The 23131-nt window shown below is 45.8% G+C and overlaps 1 pseudogene; it reads left to right on the top strand.

The window, feature by feature from the left end:
• Nucleotides 1-20395, top strand: part of LOC136587420 (zinc finger protein 27-like) — a 51164-nt pseudogene extending 30769 nt beyond the window's left edge.
• The last annotated feature ends 2736 nt before the right edge of the window (nucleotides 20396-23131 follow it).

Genomic DNA, 23131 nt, shown 5'->3' on the forward strand with positions numbered 1-23131 from the left:
AATTTCTCCCTCCAGGCCAAGAAATTGGTCAGATACACCTGATGCGGTATTAGGGCAGTCAACCCACAGGCTTGGATGGGAGAGTGTGCGCATGGCACTGTAATGACCGGTCAATTCACCCTTATAATGTAATGATATGATTATGGTTAAACAGTGATTCTTAGAAACTAGTGGTCAGGGGACTGCATCGCTACACTATGTCTGACCTTATAGGGGCAAGGTTACTCCTTATGTTGGAGGAACACTAAGCATAGAAAGTTTCCCAAAACTAAGGGAGAAAATTCCCATAATCCCCTCTGCTGCGGTTCTACTTTCTTCCATAACGCTATAAAAACTGAAGCATATAAATACATTCTTCCTGTGTGTCCCAGGAGATAAGCCGCTTCCTTCTCACTGCCTGGGGGTAAGCCAACCGGCTGCGGAAGGGGCCTCCCCAATCTTCCCTGTCTGCAGTAGGACGCAGATCACTAAGCCCGACCTTTTCAGCCCCCTGTGTTCTCTGCAGCAGAACAAGTCAGTTTCAGGAGTATGCAAAAATCCTGCAAAACAATGAGAAGACATTTTTGGCCTATATTAAATTTTATCATCCATTTTTAGGTTCAATTCTTTTGAAGGGGTTGTCCAGTTGTAAACTGTTGTTGGGCTATCTACATGATGTGGTTCAAAAGTTTTTATTTTGTCTGTTGTGTAGAAATAAAAGTTACAAAACTGTAGTGTCATTTCCATCAAATAAACATTTTTACAGTAACAAAAGTTGTCTTGCGTTGCCTGACCTACTTTTTTGGTCTCTAAAACAGGCTTTTTTAAGCAGTAACATTAACTGTAATACTAATAATTTCTGTAGCGTGTAACTTTCAAGTAGTTTTCTGATGACTCAAATTCCAGTTACTAGTCAATTAAAGTAAACAAGACAAACAAGTCTCATATGATAACATCCTATGGCAAGAATAAAGAAAAAAAAGAACAAAAGAAAACGCTAGGTGGGTAGGAAGAACGAGAAAAGGGGGGAAGGAGAAGGGAAGAGCAAGAATAAAGTGGAGGTAAGAGGGTTGGTGGAGGATAGGTGTCGTGTAGGAGAGGGGGGGTGTCATCCTGTAAGATGGAGTTTGCATATTAAGGTCTTATGGTTTCAGAGGGATTAGTAGTCAAGTCTGTGTTGGGGAGTACCCCCCTTTCGAGCCACAAGTCGAGATTATCCGAGAAGCGGAACGGATTCCACGGCATCCAAATAGTGTGGTGCTTATCATGTCTCATTTCATCTTTGGCGCAGAGCTCCTCCATGTATTTTATATGATCTAATTCCTCTAGCCACATTAGTCTAGAGGGGGGGGGAGTGGAAGATTTCCATTTTTTTGGAATTATCTGGCGCATTGCCAGGATAAAGAATCTAAATAGGGAGCGTTTTGATTGTGCCAGGGAGCCTGGGATCATTGACAGCAGTGCAATCTCAGGGGTCAGCTGTATTTGGTTTCTACAGACTGAGGTGTAAAGAGAGTTAATCTCCTGCCAGAGAGGGTAAATCAGCGGGCAAGACCACCATATGTGTACAAATGTTCCGGTTCCTGTCCTACATCTCCAACAGGTATCCGGATACTGGGAGAACATCCTTGACAATCTCGCCGGTGTCCTGTACCATCTAGACAATATTTTGTAGTTAAGTTCTTGTAGCTTGCTAGAAGCATTCATTTTGTGGGTCAGAGTATAGACCTTTGTCCACAACTCCTCTGGGGGTGTTATGCCCAGGTCCCTCTCCCATTCCTGCTCCAGCGCTCTATTGCAATGTTGTGTGTTTTCAATTATGAGCAGCTATCTACATGATGGGTCATCAATAGTAGTTCAGTGGAGGTCCACCGTCTGAGATCTCCAAAGAGCAGCTGTTCTCGCGCACTGAGCTGATTTCTGCAGGAAGCAGACAGCTCTGTTATCACTGCAGTGGCCAGGGTTGGTATTACAGGCAAAGTTCTCAATTTACTATTGGTGACTTATCCAAAGGATTAGGCCAGCAATAATTGACAACTGGACAACCCATTTTAATCAGTGTAAACTGCTTTGATGCCATCCTTCTTTGTGTTCTAATTGTATAAAACTTGACAACAATGGTGTTGAGTATCCGCTGGGATCATGTACTGAGGGTATCCAGAACACCAGTGTCCTTGAAAGCTGCATATGGTTTGTGTTCGCATATTTCTTAGATTTGCAACGGAGCTCCACCTGAACTAGTGTAAAAGCATATAATTGTAGCCTGATACATACAATAAATATATTTTTTAATTATCTGTGAGTGGTTCTTTGTGCTGAATAAGCTTAAATATGGTACTGGTGCATTATGTCTCCACCGGATGTATGGGTGGAGACATAGGGTGGGAGCCCTGAGTTAGAGGTGATGGGCACAGCTGCGGATAGGCTGCCGCACACACATCCCCACATGTACACTCCCATTTCCCTGCCAAGCTCACATATCTCCCGGCCGGACTGGCATCTTTGCTCCCTTTTCCCCGGTGTCGCGCTCACACAACTTCCCTCCCAGCAACGCCCCCCCCCCACTGCATACTGCCATTTCTGCTCCTGTCCCTCCACCGCGGCGCTCGCACATCTCCCCGCCTGACTGCCCTGTCAGTTACCAGCTCCTGTCCCCCAGCAGGCACAGCAGCCGCAGGGGACTACTGGCCAATGACGGAATCCTCACTGGTCAGGCCTTTTACACGCTTGCGTTTTTTCCATGCGGTAGTGCTGCATTTTTTAACACCAAATGTCAATGGGACGTTCTAATGTCAAAAACGCGTCGCACAAAAATCTCAAGTTTGTGCTTTTGCGATTTTTGTGCAATGGGTTTTTAACATCAGAAAATCCCATTAACATTTGTGTGAAAAAAACGCGGTTAGAAAACCGCAATTGTGCAAGAGCCCTCAGGAAAAGCAGGAGTTAAAAAAAAGAAAATCTGTACTGCACATGTCCGACGGCTTGGTGTGCAGACCATTCGCAGTACAGAGAAGCTGGAAGAAGACGACAGATACACAGGGTCACCCGCCGTGGTCAGGGATGGATAACGGGGGGGATACCGCAGCCGTGCACCGGCCATGTGCAGGAGGCCTAATGTGAATTCACACTGACATGAGAAAACCTGCCGCCATGACTGTGTGCTGCACACCGGGTCACAGGGCTAATCTTCATCCAAGGAAGCGGAGTTGTGAAAGGACCGGTGCCTCTAATAATGTGTCCATTCAATGTACTGTAAGGCTGGGTTCACACGGGGCGGAAACAGCGGGACCGCACAGAAATTCTGCAAGATTTCCGCAGCAGAAAGGCTGCATAAAAACCCGCGCCATTTGGCAATTTTAAGTCCTGGGAAAGCCTCAAAATGATGAGTAACTTGTATCTGTGGGTCCGTTTACACGTGACGCCTTGTTGGGCGCTGAGGCTCTACAGGCCGTCCCAGCGGTTACCGTTCTGGTGCTCTTACACAGGAATGAACATCGCTCAGTGAATGGAGGCGGAGTGCCACCTGTCTGCATTCACAGTAGGCAGACAGTCGTTCCTAAGTGATAACTATCTGTTTACACTGAAGGATCCGTCGTTCAGCTTTATGCCTGAACATCAAGCAAGAAGAGAATGAGTTCTTCTTGGTCGTTCAGTCGGGGCGTGCCTTTACAGTGACCGATAATCCTTGGAACACTAACACTTCACTATCCTCAGACTCCAGAGCACCCGGCAGTCCTCACAGAGCAGCTGACTGCTGAGCGCCTCATCCCATGTGACTGATCACATGACAGTGACATCATCACAGGTCCTGCAGCCACACGGCAGCTGCACATCAGGTATGTCTGACCTGGAGGCTGGAGGGAGAGCCCCTCACCTGATCACTGATCACATGACGGTGACATCATCACAGGTCCTGCAGCCACACGGCAGCTGCACATCAGGTATGTCTGAGCTGGAGGCTGGCGGACGGACGGGGAGCGCAGCTCCTGATCACTGATGCTGGACGTCCGCTAGAGTTTATTTATTTTTTTTTTAAACAATCTCTTTTATTTATTTTTCACGATAAAGAAGATACGTTTTACATTTGTAATACAAACAATGTTGGTTGTTCCAAGTTAGAAATCAGCAAGAAATCAATAAGAATTAGCCCCTCAGGGCCTTGCATAGCAAAATTATGAAGCCTCATTACACAAAGAACATGTGTATTGATATTGGTGCGTAGAAGGGGAGCAGATTGTTTGTAAACTTGGAGTGGGTGAAAGATTGTGACGTCCCCTAGAGTTCTCCCGGGACTGAATCCTGTGTCAGCGCTATAGACGCAGCAGCCGCACCTTTGTATCTAGTGTATAGTTGGAGCGTCTCTGTAGACGCAGCGGCCGCACCTTTGTATGTAGTGGATAGTTGGAGCGTCTCTATAGACGCAGCGGCCGCACCTTTGTATCTAGTGGATAGTTGGAGCGTCTCTATAGACGCAGCGGCCGCACCTTTGTATCTAGTGGATAGTTGGAGCGTCTCTATAGACGCAGCGGCCGCACCTTTGTATCTAGTGGATAGTTGGAGCGTCTCTATAGACGCAGCGGCCGCACCTTTGTATCTAGTGGATAGTTGGAGCGTCTCTATAGACGCAGCGGCCGCACCTTTGTATCTAGTGGATAGTTGGAGCGTCTCTATAGACGCAGCGGCCGCACCTTTCTATCTAGTGGATAGTTGGAGCGTCTCTATAGACGCAGCGGCCGCACCTTTGTATCTAGTGGATAGTTGGAGCGTCTCTATAGACGCAGCGGCCGCACCTTTGTATCTAGTGGATAGTTGGAGCGTCTCTATAGACGCAGCGGCCGCACCTTTGTATCTAGTGGATAGTTGGAGCGTCTCTATAGACGCAGCGGCCGCACCTTTGTATCTAGTGGATAGTTGGAGCGTCTCTATAGACGCAGCGGCCGCACCTTTGTATCTAGTGGATAGTTGGAGCGTCTCTATAGACGCAGCGGCCGCACCTTTGTATCTAGTGGATAGTTGGAGCGTCTCTATAGACGCAGCGGCCGCACCTTTGTATCTAGTGGATAGTTGGAGCGTCTCTATAGACGCAGCGGCCGCACCTTTGTATCTAGTGGATAGTTGGAGCGTCTCTATAGATGCGACTGGTTTAGCCTCTTTCCCCCAGCCTGCTGATATGTGCATGTAGAGAAGGATTGTCTCCCCTGGCCTGGGGCAGAGCTGTGCGGAGGGGTAACTTCTTCCTCCCCCACCTGTATGTGTTGGGTGGTGTTAGCATGAGGATACAGACCATGCATTTGGTAATTAAGCTTTAGAAACCCATTCTTCTATTCAGGGGCCAGACCCTTCCCCCTACAGACTGGCTGGGAACGAAAGAACTCATATTGGGGAAATCTTCAATAAGAATATTTGGTCCTGTGAAGGTCCCAGACGAATTTGACTTGTATTTTCAGAATCGGGCGGGCCCTCTGAACGAAATGCATCCACTCAGGTGGTGGTAAGCACTCGGGTGGTGGTAAGCGCTCAGGAACCCCTCAAACTACGTAACCCCATCCCTGGTTATGATTTCTGCATCATGCGGGATATCCAGGCGTAGATAAAATCATGACATGAAATATGGCTGGCATATCTTCCCGATCGGAGGCCCCCCCGCCGAGATATGACCAAAAATAAAGAGTTATGACTTTTCAGAGTTCCTACAAGTCCAACCCTCCCTTCCCTGTATGACCTCAGAGGGGGCGGGGAGGAGGTGTGTACTGAGGGACCCTTTACAATGTGGGACCCCCCAGGGTCCACTTGGTCGATCCACGGAGCTGTACTGCAGTATATGGACTTTCCTCTGTTCTGGTTCTCCGCCGCCCTGCCCCCCTCGGACCGATATCAGATTCTGGTAACTTTCTTTTACTATGTCCTGTTTTAGTGTAGATCTGCTGAGTGTGTATACCTGTATATCCTATATTCTCCCATATAACAACCTTTTTGTATATCTCTGTACATATCATATATATTTTGCACTGTTAGACCTTTTCTACAATAAACCTACAATCTATCAGTACAAGCCTTGTCTGTTCTAACAAGGAGCCATAATCGGGTTCCAGTTTACTGATAATGAAACTGCTGGTGGCAGCGTGTATTTGTGTCGGCAGTGGAGTGCGTTGGAACAGATCAGGTGGATGATTTGAGCTTTCGCTTCCAACCGCTAGAGTGATCGAGGACGGAGGTGGGATCGATGGGTATCGCGGCTTCCCCCCTCTCTCTCCTGTGTCCAATACGTGGCAAATTGGTGTGCAGGGCCGGGCGGATTGCTGTAGAACTGTGGCTGTAGGTGATGGTCGCTTGTCCGGTGTCTTGGAAAGTTTGGTACCTGTTTCTCCACAATCTAAGCCTTCCCCTCGCCTTGCTACGTGACACAGTATACATATATAACTATACCAATAGGAAGCCCGTCCCAGGACCGCACTCCATATACACTCACTGTCAGTAACATCCCTCCCCTAAGAGTGTCGTGTATATGTATGTGTGTGTGTGATATATAATCCCCCCCCCCCCCAATAGAAGTTGTTCGATGAAACTTCCTTTTTTTGTGTGATTGTAACATTGATATAAGTGATTACAATATAAGAGCAAAAGGGTCATTTTTTGTGGAGAACCGACCCCTTGTAGGGAGGCTCTAGTACCCTGCTGCACAGCCTCTAGTTTAGATACAAGATGTGATGCAGGTGTGCATGGAGGCTCTAGTACCATGTTGTATCACCTCTAGCTTGGATACATGATGTGATACGGGCATGCATGGAGGCTCTAGTACCTTGTTGCACTGCCTCTAGCTTAGTTACAAGATGTGATACGGGAGGGCATGGAGGCCCTAGTACCCTGTTGTACCGCCTCTAGCTTTGATACAAGATGTGATACAGGCGGGCATGGAGGCTCTAGTACCCTGTTGTATCGCCTTTAGCTTGGATACAAGATGTGATACAGGTGAGCATGGAGGCTCTACTACCCTGTTGTACCATTTAGATTTTTTCCCATGCACATTGAGTCTGCTTGTCACAAATCCAGCTTCCATAGTCACTGATGTTCCCTCCTCCAGGGTGAGTTCTCTTGTTATTAGAAGGCTCTGATGATTGTACAATGTTCAATCTTTCCACTGTCTTCTACTCGTGCTTCTGCAGCCAAGTGTCCTTCCTGTTGAAGTCTTCTCCATAAGCCCAAATGGTTCTCTCCATGACTGACCCTACGGGGTTCGATAAGGACACAAGTACAATGACCAAGAGTATCCTAGACCTCACCCTGGAGATCATCTTCCTGCTGACTGGAGAGGTATGAGACCCGGGGAACGATGCCACATGATGATTGTTATGTGTCTTATTACAACAGACCTGATCAGAAATGTCAGGGATTCTGGGTATATATAGTGAGAATGATCAGGGTCTCTCTGTACACAGGATTATATAGTAGTGAAGAAGGCATCTGGGGAGCATTTGGCCACCAACAGCTGTCCTCCTGTCTCATGGGAAGGGACCCTGTCTCATGCTCCACTTCCCTCACGGATATCTGAGAGGAAAGATCAGAAGATCCTGGATCTCACCAACAAGATCATTGAGCTGCTGACAGGAGAGGTGAGCGCTGCCGGGAATGCTGGGACATTATAGAGTAACACAAGGGATGATGTGTCTGGGTGATGACTGTATATTGTGTTGTCAGGTTCCTATAAGGTGTCAGGATGTCGCTGTCTATTTCTCCACGGACGAGTGGGAGTATTTAGAAGGACACAAGGGTCTATATAAGGACTTCTTCAAGGAGGATTACCAGCCCTTTACATCAGTGGGTAAGAAAAAATATTTTGTATCATAATTTACTAAATTCAATTAGGGAGAGTTAGTCCTCATGTCCACAGACGGGTTTCCTTTGCAGAACCTGCACCGTGCGAAAAATACGCAAATCAAGCCATCCATAGGGAATCATGGGCGCCCGCAAAATAATTTTAGCATGCAGATTTGTTTTGTAGACCTTTTGGTCTGGAAAACAAATCGCAGCATGCTCCATTTTTCTGCGGATTTCGCACTGACTGCTTCCATTGAAGTCAATGGCAGCCGTCAGACCCGCGACACACCCACAACTAACACTGAAGACGTCCTCCGGATCCCGCAGGAGATTTGAAAAAAAACAAAACAGCATGTCTATCAGAACCATTGGTTTCCTCCGGTGTGGTCACATGCCCTTTTTTTTTACAGGCACCAAAATTCTCGAACATGCAAAAAATAGGACATCTGTGCGCCAGGAAGGTCCGTGCTGTGTGTAAATATTCCCTGCGGGGAGTCCCCTCATCACTGAACACTGTGACAGCACTGTCAGTGTTCAGTGATGATGGCACTCCCTGGAGTCCCCTGTGGGGATGAAGGAATTCCCTGACACAGCTATGGCAGAGGATCGCCATCTTCTCCCAGTCACCCCCGCAGTGATTTTCTCTGCAGGGCTTTAAAAGACCCTCTTTGAAAATCATCTCCGCCTGCTGAAAGAGCTTCAGAACAGTGTCTGAGACAAGATGCGCTGCAGCCCTGGCAGCGGCGGAAAGGTGAGTGTATGTGTGTATATATATATATATATATATATATATATATATATATATATATTTTAATTTTTTTCCACTAGCTAGGGATGATTTTCAGGGAAGGGCTTATATTTAAAGACCTTCCCTAAAAATCACTGTGGGGGTTGCCTGCATCGGCCCCATTGAAAGCAATTGGCATGGAGCTTCGGTCACGCGCTTTTTTGCACATCCGTTGACATGCTGTATTGTGCACACATACACGTGTACAAATACACGCTCGTTTGACCAAGGCCTAAAGGGGTATTCCCGCGATTCATAGTGAAAATTCTATGCTTTATAATGCGAAAACATGTAATTTTGCAATATAATATAATAACTTGTATTTCAAAGCTGCAGAGAGATTCCTTTCCCGGTGGTTGCCGCTCCCCCAACTCCTTAGGCCTCATGTCCACGGGGAAAATAATAATTAAAATCCGCAGCGGATCACCCGCGCGCGGATCCGCGCCCCATAGGAATGCATTGACCACCCGCGGGTAGCTAAATACCCGCGGATGGTCAATAAATGTGAATTAGAAAAATCATGGAGCATGAAAAAAAATGGACATGCTCCATTTAGGTGCGGATCACGCTCCGGATGGCCCCATTGATCTCTATGGGGTGCGGGAAATCCGCTGCGGGTGTTAAATGCCATTTATTTGGGTGCGTGAAATCTGCATGCGGATTACAAGTTTGGCTTCTTTTTCAGTGGCCTTGCATGTTTTTTCACGCGCAGATGCAAAAATGCCATCCGCGTGCATACACGCGTGAAAAAAAACGCATCCGCGTGTCATCCGCATGCAATAAAATACTATTTTAAGCTCATCCGCACTGCATCCGCGGCCCAAATCCGCGTTACAAATCCGGAGCAGATTTGATTTTCCCCGTGGACATGAGGCCTTAGTTCTCCATTCATATCCAACGGTTATGTCCTGTACGCTCCGCTGTTTTCCTGGTCAGGCATGCTCAGTGCGTTCAAATTCTGTAATGACACAGTTTGTACAGTCGTGAATGTGCACTGGTCAGTAACTAGCAATGGGGCATTGTGGGGAATGTAGTTCTTGCACTCCCGATATCGCACTCGCCCATGTGCAGGAGGCCTAAGGCCACTCTCACACATGAACGCGGCAAAGCACCGCGATTTGAATCGCAGCTCTTTGCCGTAATTTTAGTTTAGCTTCCCGTCGCAGCTCCCAGCGAATTCCAGTTGTTATAAAAACTAATTGCAGGTTCATATAATGTGTTGAATAATGTTAACCCCTTAGTGACCACCTCATAGACTTTTTACATCCAGCTTTTGTGGGCTTTATTCCCCAGGGCATTTAAAACATGCTCGCTTTGGAGATTAAAGCCACATGGGCTGAAAACGTGACAGCTCCATGCTGTCAGCTGTCAGTAGCCGACATCCTGGAGCTGTCATGGGGGGGGGGCACAGAAAGCCCCTTACGGGCACATGATCGCCGGTATCCACCAGATACGGGCAATCGCATAAAAGTGAATGAAAAGTAAATAAAAGTTTAAGATTGAGTTTTCTCATGGATCAGATCCATGAGAGTAGCTGAAGGTACTCGCTAGACATGAGGTTAGAGCCACAACGGGTATGTTTCTAAACACGGGACAAATGGAGATCCATTCTGGCGTGCAAATCCTCATTTTCATGTGCCCTATAGATAAAATCCTGTCTTTAAAATGACATATTTGCAAAAATATGACATTTTATTTTTTCTCCTCTAAATTGTATTAATTCCTGAAAAGAAACTGGGGTCAAAATACTCCTGACCCCCTGAGTGAATACATTAAGGGGTGTAGTTTTTTAAATGGGGTCATTTGTGGGGGTATCTATCATTCTGACACTTATGAGCCTTTGCAATCTTGGCTTGGTCCCTCAAAATGTTAATAATCAATGTTAAATTTGTACGTCTCCTTAATGGTTAAAAAAAAACACTAAAGTTTTTCCAATGTGCTTACAAAATAAAGTAAACAGATGGAGATATATATCCCATCAAAAATTTGTACAGTATGTTTGCACATCTTTGAGATATTGCAGTTGAAAATGTAAAAAAAATGACAATTTTCCCCAAATGTTCCCAATTTTAATACACAAATTCTATTAGTCCATTTTTACCACCTAAATGAAGTACAATATGTGGTGAATAAAGCATGTCAGAATTACTTTTGGTCACTAAGGGGTTAAGACATTTTGCTGTGCGGCAATGAAATTAACCATGTGGTATAAACATTGTAATGACCTGTAGAATAGAGTTCACACGATTACAACACAAAATTTCTAAAGATTTTATAATGTTTTACTACTTTTTCCACAATATTAACAATTTTTTACAAAAAGACACTTTTTTGTGTCAACATATTCCAGGACCAGAGCATTTTTATTTTAGTTTCAAAATACTTTATTCAAGAGTCATTCATATCAAGTACAACTTTTTCGAGTATTCAAAGGTAAATTTCGCCTCGCAGGGGGTGCAACATATCATACAACATTAATCCTGATCTTAAAATGAGTGTACTATTCTCTTGTCAGTTTTATTTCTAACTGTATTACTCCTTTAACTCTCTATCTCCGGTTTTCACTGGAGATACTGTTTCATAAAATAGTTGTAAATCCTAACTTTATTAATTCAAACATTAAACCTTTAACAAAGATCATCTGTGGTCGTCTCTCATTCCCTGACTGGGTGCTTTCATGTTTGTTTTGGCTATTTGTCTTGAGGGTCTCATTTTTATGTCGACTGGAGGATGTGTCTCATTCCTGGTATATCCACCATGTTCACCCAGGGGTCCCATATTTCACCGAATTTTTCTAGGGCATCCGTTCTTACTGCGTGCAGTCTCTCGTGTAATGCGAGGCGGAAGACCCTGTCTAGCACGTCCCGGAAGGAGAGGTTTCTCTGCTTCCATCTGGAGGCAATGTGAATTCTAGCGGCCATACAAATCACCTGGATCAGCTTATGGTCTCGGTATCTGATCCCTGGTTGGTGATCACCCAGAAGGAGCACAGCTGGAGTTCTCTGTGGATTACCTATGAACAGCCTCTGTAGAAGCCTATGGACTTGTGTCCAGAATCTTGCACGTCCACCAGATATGAACTTGTGTACCTATTTCAGTACATCCTCTGAAACAAAGAGGCGACGTGGATTGATATATTTGGTGCAGTCTATATGGCACCAGGTGGGTTCGATGGAGAATCTATATGGATGTTTCTGTCAAGGTCACCTGGTGGCTCCCCTTCGCCACCGTCTCACAGCATTGTCTCCATTTCTCTAGTGACAGACTTATTTTTAAGTCCTTTTCCCATTTTTCCATGTAAGGAAGCTTTCCCTCTCCCCCCGGTCTATTCAACAAGTTGTAAATCAGGGATAAGGAGCCCTTTTTCATAGGGTCCCTCAGGCATAGTCTCTCGAACGCAGTTAGGTCTGGGAGGATTCGTGGAAGCCTGAGTGAGCCTAGGAAATGGTAGACTTGGTTGATTCTAAAGCTCTCGCATGTGGGAGGATTAAATTTGGTTTTAAATTGGTTTATGGTGAGTATTTTGGAGTTTTCTATCATATTGTGTAAACTGGTAAGCTCGTTGATTTTTCCACCACTGGAAATGTAGCAGGTCCCTGCTTGGGGGGAACTTTTCGTTTGGTATCAATGGCAGTAATCTGCATGGATTGTTTGCTAGTTTATGTTTATACCTAGATTCCCTCCAAATGCATATTGAGTGGTATGAGAGTGGACTCTTGTCTATAAGGTTTGACTTTAATGGGCCTGCCGACCAAGTCAGTTCCGCGGGGGGGTGTGGTGCTAGCTTATGTGTCTCCATGTTAACCCAGAGTGGGGCTTTTGAGCCCCCCATGGTTTCGATCCATTGTGCAAGTCTCGCTGCTAGATAATATTTTTTCAGGTTAGGAACCGAGAGGCCGCCTAATTTCTTGTGATAGTACATAGTCCTGTTTTTAATCCTTGCCCTCTTTCCGGCCCAAATAAACTTGAAGATGACTTTCTGGAATTCATCCAGAACCTCGCTCAGGATAGGAATGGGCAATGACCGAAACAAGTATAGTATCCGGGGCAGGGTATTCATTTTTACCGCATTTATCCTTCCCATCCACGAAAGCATAGGATCATCCCTCTTTGCTAGCTCAGAGGTTAGTTTCTTAAATAGCGGTGGGTAGTTCCATTTATATAGGGATGACAAAGAGGGGGTTAGATTAATTCCCAGGTATGGTATGTATTGTGCCTGTTGTTTAAAGCCGAAATTTATATCTATTAGTTTTATTAGGGGGGTGGGGTATTTATCTGTGTTATATCGCTTTTGTCTGTATTTACCTTCAGTCCCGTTAAGGTTGCCCACTTTTCTAGGAGATTCATCAAATTTGGTAAGGTTGTTAGGGGTTGGGTGATAGTTAGTAGCATATCATCTGCGAATAAATTTATTTTATATTCCCTATCCCCCAAGGTGACTCCTTTTATGTTTGGGTTCTCTCTTATAGCTATCGCTAACGGTTCCATAGCTAGGGCAAAGAGCGCTGGGGAGAGGGGGCATCCCTGCCGGGTGCCTCGCTTAATTGGGATTGGTCTTTCTTTGGTTGTTGGTAGTTTCAATAGGGTTGAGGGTTGGGAGTACAAGGATTTTATTGCCTGTAGGAATTCCCCATTAAAACCCATGTGTCCCAGCAAGGCGAGCAGATAATCCCATGATATAGAGTCAAACGCTTTTTCAATGTCTAAAGCGAGCAGGGTCAGGGGATTATTGTTTCTCTGGACCTGGTCAATAATATTTAGTACTTTCCTAATATTGTCAGGCGCCTGCCTCTGCGGAATAAAGCCTACTTGGTCTTTATGCACTAGTTTTGTAAGGAGGAGATTCAGTCGCCTTGCCAGGACACTTGTAAAGATTTTGTAATCTAAGTTTAGAAGCGATATTGGCCTATAATTTTTCAGGGAGAGTGGGTCTTTGTTCGCTTTCGGTATCACCGTTAGGTTTGAGTTAAGGAATTCTGCTGGTGGGGTTTGTCCATCCATTAAGGTTCGAAACATCTCCCCAAGGGGTCCAGCCAGGCGGTCCTTGTATTTCTTATAATATATAGCTGTGAGGCCATCTGGGCCTGGGGCCTTACCCGGTTTTAGGTTGTCTATTACCTCTACTATCTCCTCCTCTGTAATGTCAGCATTTAATAGGTCTCTCTGTTCCTGACTTATGGTGGGTAGTTGCACTGATTCTAGGAATTCTTTTCTCTGGGTTTCCCCTCCCCCTCTATGCTCCCGATACAGGGACGTATAAAAATCGGCAAATGTGTCATAGATTTTTGTCGGATTGGTGGTTGTAGTATTATGCGGGGTGTGTAACTTGAATACCGAATTTAGTCTCAACGTTTCTCGCAGTTTCGTGGCTAGCATTTTATCTGGTTTGTTTGCAAATTTATAGTATTTATATTTAGTCCACTGTAATGCCCGTTCCAATTTTTCCGACAATATGATGTTTAGTTGGAGTTTAATGTCCTTGATTTCTTTCGCGGTTGCTCACGTCGGGTTCCGCTGGTTCAGGTTTTCCAGGAGAAATAATCTCCTTTCTAATGCTTGAAAGGCTTTAGATCTTTCCTTTTTGTTCTCGGAAGATATTTGAATTAATCTGCCCCGGATATATGCCTTGTGGGAGAGCCAGACCCATTGCGGTTTGTTTTCTGGCCCCTTATTAAATTCAAAGAATTCTGCTATTTGGGTCGAAATTTTGTTTGAGCTGATTGGGTCCTTCAGGATCGCCTCATTCAGCCTCCATCTGAACACATTTCTCGTAGTGTTTTCTAATTCTATCTCGCAGAGTACCAAATCGTGGTCCGACCATGCATTTGGGTAATGCCTGGCGGTCGCGAGCTGAGGGACGAGCTGTGTTGGGATTAGTACATAGTCAAGTCTAGAGTAAGTCTGATTTGGTGCTGAGAAAAATGTGTATCCTCTATCTTTTCCGTGTACTTCTCTCCAACAGTCAGCTAGTCTGTGGTATTCTAATTTAGCTTCCCAATCTTTTCTCTGCTTAGCTGAAAATCTGTCCAGGGCATTACTTGATCTATCTAGTGATTTGTGGAAGGGGAAGTTAAAGTCCCCTGCCCACAGGACCTTATGTTGTGGGAATCTAGCTAATTGGTTTGCTACTTTTCGCATGGTGGGCCAGGGGTTCTCCGATGGGGCATACATGTTGACTATTAGCAGTGGTTGGTCCTGGATTGTACCCCACGTAAGGCAGTATCTCCCTTCTTGGTCACTCTCTGAGTGGATCTCCTGGAGAGGGAATGAATTATGTAGTAATGTCAGAACCCCCCTGTGTTTTTTATTTGCTGTGGATGAAAAGATTCTTGTGTAGTTGTGGTTAATGTGTCTGGGGGCTGAGCTGTGGGAGAAATGTGTCTCCTGAATGCAGATTATATCTGGTTTGTTTAGCGTATGTCATGAAGGCTTTTCTCCGTTTATTTGGTGAATTAAATCCTCTCACATTGTGGGAAATTAGACATACCATTTGATGATGTGGTCTGGGCTTGCTGTGATGTCCTTACCAGGGGACCTGTGTTCATTTGTCTATTGTCCTCCAGTCTGACCCCATTTCTGAGAGACGACCTGTGATCTCAATTCAAAAACAAATTTTCAAACATATCCACCTTTCCCCTCTGTGTATGTGGGATCGGTGTAACACTTAGCAACCTAAGGTTAACTAGGGTCCTAGGACCCTTAAGGCCAGAGATTGGATTGGTATCACCTTTTGGTGGCCCATTCATCTCTGAAATACTCAGCAACTTTCGTACCATCATGGGACTAGGCACCCTGTTCTAGAAAATGAGTTATGCGATCAATTTGCGTTCTTTCCATGGGAGAACGCCTCCGTGGGGCATTCTCCCTCCCTCCCTTTCCCCCCGGTCCTCTCCCATTTCTTCCTCCATCTTCTCCTCTAAGAACCTGGGAGAGTGATAAACGGGGTTACAGCGTCCATCTGAATTCTATCAAGCCTTCTCTAGGCCCTGTTGGACCCGTTGTTCGATGCATTTTGTTCTCATGGTCTGGGTCTGCTTTGTATCGGGTGTGGAGTTACCCAGGATCGCCTAGGGCGCGGGCGCATTCTTCTTGTTTCTGGTGGTCTTTCTATTTGTATCTGTGCTCTCTCCAAGGCTTCGTAGGCCTCCTCCAAGGTCTTTACTGTGTATGTTCTGCCTTGATTCTGGAAGAGGAGTGCGAACGGGAATGCCCACTTATATCTGATGTTGGCCGTTATTAAAGCTTGTGTGATTGGCCTGAACATTCTCCTTTTCGCCAGTGTAGATGGGGCTATATCAGCATAGAGTTGAACGGTGGAGGACATCCCCGGTAGTGGGGTGAGATTCCTGGCTGCCGCCAGGAGTTGGTCTCTCACTTTGCTGTAGTGTAACTTAAGCACCACATCTCTAGGCAGTTCTGGATTTGGGGTCTTCGCAAGTAGGCTGGAGTGGTCTGCGTGATCATGCCTTGTTTCCGCATTTTCTTCTTCTGCATCGATCTCTGAGGGGCTTCTGGACGTTGTGGGGGAGGGGGTTTCTGCTTGGGATTGGGATGCGAACATGTTCGGTAGCGTGCCTTTGGAAGGGGTCTTCGTTGATTTACCTTTGGTTTTAGTCATGCTCTTTAATGGCTGCTTAGAGTCAACAAAGGGTGCTTATAGGTCTTGATCTATTTGTCTTATAGCATAGTGCGACTGTCCTGATGGAGCAGAGACTAGGGTTTCATTACCCGAAGCGACTAGCTCTGCTCAAGCGCTGAGTGGGGGTTATTATCTTGGCGGGGAGTTGGGGTTCGTTATGTTTCGTAGAGATAAATGCTGAAATGCATTAGGGCATATATTAGTTCTATAACGCTTTTGGATAATTCGGGGTTCTTTGTTGCTTTTGTTTTATTCTGAAGTTCTCCCTCATAGACTGTATCCCCCTTGTGTGAGCTGTCTTTGCTGAGAACGTGGCATAGGGGGGGGGGGGGTGAAAGACTTTCTGTGGCTATGCCTGCTGGTTATGGCTCCGTTCGGCTTTTCTGGGTCTGTTGGGGACTGTAGCTCGGTTGCGGGAGTTTTAGTGCGTTTTTGTGGATGCACTCAGATAAGCGCTTGAGTGTGGGATTTCTTGCAGCTTTTTGTTGCAGGCAGTGACCTGCTCAGGGTCTGCTCTGTGGGTCAGAGTGTCCAGGTTTTAGGGGTGTCTCTATAGTCGTGTTAGCCCTTAATCAGAGTTGCCCGCTTCTGGGTATGGGGGTCTCTGTGGGGTGTTGTTTTGGTACGGTCTTGCTATCTCATCAGGCCCCTGGGTTCATGTAAAGAGTTCAATTCCCCTGCTGTTACCCACTGCCTGCTCCACTTCTGGTGTCTGTGGGGGCTGTCCTGGGAGAGCACTTACTTGTGTCCCTGTTGCTCTTGTTTCCCCTGTTCCTCTTGCTCTCTGGCTGTCTCTTTCCCCCAGTGGCTGCTCCTCCTTACCTGCTTCTTCGCAGGAGGTATCTGTTGCTGCCGATCGCGGCCGGCCTTCACTTCCGGTCGGCCGCGTTTATAAATTTAGCCCGGGGATGCGCCTGGTCCAGTAGGCCGCAAAATCGCGGTTTCAGCTAGAGACCCGTGAGAGGTCTCGTTTTAAAGCCCATGCTCCGGTGGTGCTAGCGGTGGTGGTTTCGGCCTCGTGGGAGCTTTTCGGTTGGAGTTCTCGCTGCCGGAGTTTTCTAGCAGCCAGGAGTTTTCACTGCTGCGTCTCTTCCCGCTGCTGGCTAGCCACGCCCCCCCAGAGCATTTTTATTTCATGTAAATCATGTAATCATTATTTTATGTAAATCGGTTCATAACTGTCAAAATCTGAGCACAAATTTGGAATCTGCACCCAAAATTCTGTAAGAAACAAAAGTTTTATGTTAAAAAATATTTTTGTAACACCGTGAATTATCGGTGCAGATTGCGTAAATCCCTGGCGAACAGCTGATTTTGCCAGGGAAGCTGGTTTTAAAAAATGGTACATTAAGATTTGATGAAAAACTATAACATTTCACAACTTTTGTTTATTTTAAAATTAATGTTAAAAAATCCCTTTTTTTCCCCAGCAGATGGTTGGAAGAAAAACATGGAGGGAAACCTTTTATCATCCTCACATTCTGAAGGCAAAACGACCAATATCACTCAAGATTCATCTGGAAAACAATGCATTTCCCCAAATATTTCTCCACAACTTCACAGCAGACTTCCGCCATCTGATCCCCCTGAAGAAAAGCAATCTTCTTCTGATCACTCTCAAACTGTAACACAAAGTACAAATTATATAGAGGGTGAAATATTTCCCTCTCCTGAAAGTCAGTGTGGTGAATCCAGCCCGTCTTCATACAAGTCAGAAGACATAGAATGTTTTACACAAAACGACAAGAAGGTGAATTCGTTTAAGTCAGCTCTTGTTGAACATGGAGGAGTTGACAGTGAGGAGAAGCCGTATTCTTGTCTAGCATGTGGAAAATGTTTCACCCAGAAAAGAGGACTTTTTGAGCATCAAAAAACTCACACAGGAGAGAGGCCGTTACCATGTTCAGAATGTGGGAAACGATTTTCCCGGAAATCGCACCTTATTCGGCATCATAGAAGTCACACAGGAGAGAGGCCGTTTCAGTGTTCAGAATGTTGTAAATGTTTTGGATACAAATCTGATCTTCTTAAACATCAGAAACTTCACACAGGGGAGGAGCTTTTTTCATGCTCTGAATGTGGGAAATCATTTACAAAGAACTCGACTCTAACTATTCATCAGAGATTACATACGGGAGAGAAACCATTTACATGTTCAGAATGTGGGAAATGTTTTTCTCGGCAATCACACCTTATTCGGCATCATAGAATTCACACAGGAGAGAAACCGTTTCAGTGTTCAGAATGTGGTAAATATTTCAGATGCAAATCTATTCTTCTTGAACATCAGAAACGTCACACAGGAGAGAGGTTTTTGTCATGCTCGGAATGTGGGAAATCATTTACAAAGAACTCTGCTCTAATTATTCATCAGAGATTTCATACGGGAGAGAAACCATTTACATGTTCCGAATGTGAGAAAGGTTTTACACAGAAATCTGATCTTGTTAAACATCTTCGAATCCACTCGGGAGAGAAACCGTATTCATGCTCGGAGTGTGGCAAGGGTTTTACCCAAAAGTCAGGTCTTGCTGAACATGAGAGAATTCATACGGGGGAGAAGCCGTTTAAATGTTTGACATGTGGAAGAAGCTTTACCCACAGAGCAAATTTTGTAAAACATCAGGTTCGCCGCTCACATTAAAGTATTTCAGTCCTAGTTTGGGGTAGGGTAACCCCTGATCTCCCAGAAGCTGATGGTATGCTTGAATTAAAGGAAAGTAAATCTATCATGAAGGTTATTGACATTAGGAAGCAGGGAATGAAGTTATTTTGCTTCACATACAGGGGTGTTCATTAAAGATTTCCCCTGACTCAGTACTAATTATCACAGGATGCTGAAACTGCACATGTGTAATGATTAGAGATGAGCGAGCATACTCGCTAAGGACAATTACTCGATCGAGCATTGTCCTTAGCGAGTACCTGCCCACTCGGAAGAAAAGGTTCGGCTGCCGACGTGGGTGAGAGGTGAGTTGCAGCAGTGAGCGGGGGGAGGGAGAGAGGTCTCCCCGCCCACCGCCGGCACCCGAACCTTTTCTTCCCAGCGGGCAGGTACTCGCTAAGGGCAATGCTCGGTCGAGTAATTGCCCTTAGAGAGTATGCTCGCTCATCTCTAGTAATGATGTAAGTCTCTATAGGTTATGGGCTAATTTGCATGCCTGAACTGATAATGGTCCCTCTTTTTAAAAAAAAAAAAAAAACGTTATTGGGTATTCTCATACGATGTAATGCAAATATGCAAAGTAAGATCCGCCATCTTTCAGCATTATTTTGTGAATTTCAATAGTCAAAACTTTTGCGCTCTTTCCGTACTTTCTAGCTACACATACCCTGTTACATGTTTATTCCGCCACCCTTTCCCAAACAAAACCCTAGATTCCCAACCTAAAGCATAAAAACAAACGTTTTACCCACGATACGACCATCACAGCAAGCAGTGCGTATCCCTGCGCATAATGAGAAGTAGGAAAGCAGAGATCTCCCAATTTCTCCCTCCAGGCCAAGAAATTGGTCAGATACACCTGATGCGGTATTAGGGCAGTCAACCCACAGGCTTGGATGGGAGAGTGTGCGCATGGCACTGTAATGACCGGTCAATTCACCCTTATAATGTAATGATATGATTATGGTTAAACAGTGATTCTTAGAAACTAGTGGTCAGGGGACTGCATCGCTACACTATGTCTGACCTTATAGGGGCAAGGTTACTCCTTATGTTGGAGGAACACTAAGCATAGAAAGTTTCCCAAAACTAAGGGAGAAAATTCCCATAATCCCCTCTGCTGCGGTTCTACTTTCTCCCATAACGCTATAAAAACTGAAGCATATAAATACATTCTTCCTGTGTGTCCCAGGAGATCAGCCGCTTCCTTCTCACTGCCTCGGGGTAAGCCAACCGGCTGCAGAAGGGGCCTCCCCAATCTTCCTTGTCTGCAGTAGGACCCAGATCACTAAGCCCGGCCTTTTCAGCCCCCTGTGTTCTCTGCAGCAGAACAAGTCCGTTTCAGGAGTATGCAAAAATCCTGCAAAACAATGATGACAAATTTTTGGCCTATATTAAATTTTATCATCCATTTTTAGGTTCGATTTTCCTTTTTAAGGGGTTGGCCAGTTGTAAACTATTGTTGGGAGCTCCGCCTGAACTAGCGTAAAAGCATATAATTGTAGCCTGATAATTAAAAAAATATATTTATTGTATGTATCTGTGAGTGGTTCTTTGTGCTGACTATGCTTGAATATAGTACTGGTCCATTATGTCTCCACCGGATGTATGGGTGGAGACATAGGGTGGGAGCCCTGAGTTAGAGTTGATGGGCACAGCTGCGGATAGGCTGCGGCACACACATCCCCAAATGTAAACTCCCATTCCCCTGCCAAGCTCACATATCTCCTGGCCGGACTGGCATCTCTGCTCCCTTTTCCCCGGTGTCGTGCTCACACATCTTCCCTCCCCCCCCAGCCACCGCATACTGCCATTTCCGCTCCTGTCCCTCCACCGCGGTGCTCACACATCTCCCTGCCGGACTGCCCTGTCAGCTCCCAGCTCCTGTCCCCCAGCGGTCAGGCCTCTTACACACTTCCGTTTTTTCCATGCGGTAGTGCTGCATTTTTTTAAACCAACTGTCAAGTTTGTGCGTTTGCGCGATTTTTAGAAAACCGCAATTGTGCAAGAGCCCTCAGGAAAAGCAGGAGTTAAAAAAAAGAAAATCTGTACTGCACATGTCCGACGGCTCGCTATGCAGACCATTCGCAGTACAGAGAAGCTGGAAGAAGACGACTGATACACAGGGTCACCCGCCGTGGTCAGGGATGGATAACGGGGGGGATACCGCAGCCGTGCACCGGCCATGTGCAGGAGGCCTAATGTGAATTCACACTGACATGAGAAAACCTGCTGCCCTGACTGTGTGCTGCACACCGGGTCACAGGGCTAATCTTCATCCAAGGAAGCGGAGTTGTGAAAGGACCGGTGCCTCTAATAATGTGTCCATTCAATGTACTGTAAGGCTGGGTTCACACGGGGCGGAAACAGCCGGACCACACGGAAATTCTGCAAGATTTCCACAGCAGAAAGGCTGCATAAAAACCTGCGCCATTTGGCAATTTTAGGTCCTGGGAAAGCCTCAAAATGATGAGTAACTTGTATCTGTGGGTCAGTTTACACGTGACGCCTTGTTGGGCGCTGAGGCTCTACAGGCCGTCCCAGTGGTTACCGTTCTGGTGCTCTTACACAGGAATGAACATCGCTCAGTGAATGGAGGCGGAGTGCGCCGGGGATCATTCCGGCCACCTGTCTGCATTCACAGTAAGCAGACAGTCGTTCCTAAGTGATAACTATCTGTTTACACTGAAGGATCCGTCGTTCAGTTTTATGCATGAACATCAAGCGAGAAGAGAATGAGTTTTCGTTGGTCGTTCAGTCGGGGCGTGCCTTTACAGTGACCGATAATCCTTCAGAGTCTCACTGGAACACTAACTAACACTTCACTATCCTCAGACTCCAGAGCACCCGGCAGTCCTCACAGAGCAGCTGACTGCTGAGCGCCTCATCCCATGTGACTGATCATATAACGGTGATATCATCACAGGTCCTGCAGCCACACGGCAGCTGCACATCAGCTATGTCTGACCTGGATGCTGCAGAGAGAGCCCCTCACCTGATCACTGATCACATGACGGTGACATCATCACAGGTCCTACAGCCACACGGCAGCTGCACATCAGCTATGTCTGACCTGGAGGGAGAGTCCACTACCTGATCACTGATCACATGATGGTGATATCTAGAGATGAGCGAGAAATGCTCGCGTGCTCGTTACTCGAGACGAACTTTTCGCGATGCTCGAGGGTTCGTTTCGAGTAACGAACCCCATTGAAGTCAATGGGCGACCCGAGCATTTTTGTATATCGCCTCCCCACCCAGAAACCTAAGCACATTAAATTCTAGGTTATTTGGTTACATTATATTAATAAATGTTAAAGGGGTTGTCTCGCGGCAAGCCTCAATATTTTACCTTACACCCATCCCCCCCCCCCCGGCATAAAATAGCAAATTAAAGCGGTTTTTAGACCGCTTGCTACTTACCGATCCGACGAAATAAGGACTTTAAAAAATCTTCTCCCTAAGATGGCCGCCAGTCCTTTCCCAGGGATGCACTGCGGTTTTCTCCCATGGTGCACCGCGGGTCTTCTCCCATGGTGCACCGTGGGCTCTGTGCGTTCCATTGCCGATTCCAGCCTCCTGATTGGCTGGAATCGGCACACGTGACAGGGCGGAGCTACGCGATGACGCGTAGAAGGGGGCGGAGCCAGAACGTCGCTCGTGCCCGGACCGAGCAGAAGGGGAGAAGATCGCACAGCGCAACCGCGTCTAAAAAAGCAAGAAGACAGCGAAATTAGACGGAGCCATGGCGACGGGGACGCCAGTAACGGAGCAGGTAAGTGAATAACTTCTGTATGGCTCATATTTAATGCACAATGTACATTACAAAGTGCATTAATATGGCCATACAGAAGTGTATACCCCAACTTGCTGCCGCGGGACAACCCCTTTTATGTAAGAAGGCACACACATCCGACTTGGGTACACCTAAGGAAGAACCTACATAAATAATTAAAGGAGAAAATACAGATATTGATGGACTTCCGACAATACTGTATCGTGCCAATGATAGTTTTTATTAATATTTTCTTCTTTTTTTTTTCTTCCCTGTCTGTTTGTCTAATGAGAAATTCCAATGCAAATATGACTGACTGCATACCTTACTGATTTTCAATAAAACATACATTGAACAATAAACAAGTGAAACTGAACGATAATTGTTCAGTTTAAGTGCAGCAAACGATTTAACAACAAAAATTTTTTACAGTATGTTTGCACATCTTTGACATATTGCAGTTGAAAATGT

The sequence above is a fragment of the Eleutherodactylus coqui genome, chromosome 13 (assembly GCF_035609145.1).
Source record: "Eleutherodactylus coqui strain aEleCoq1 chromosome 13, aEleCoq1.hap1, whole genome shotgun sequence".
Taxonomy (NCBI): Eukaryota; Metazoa; Chordata; class Amphibia; order Anura; family Eleutherodactylidae; genus Eleutherodactylus; species Eleutherodactylus coqui.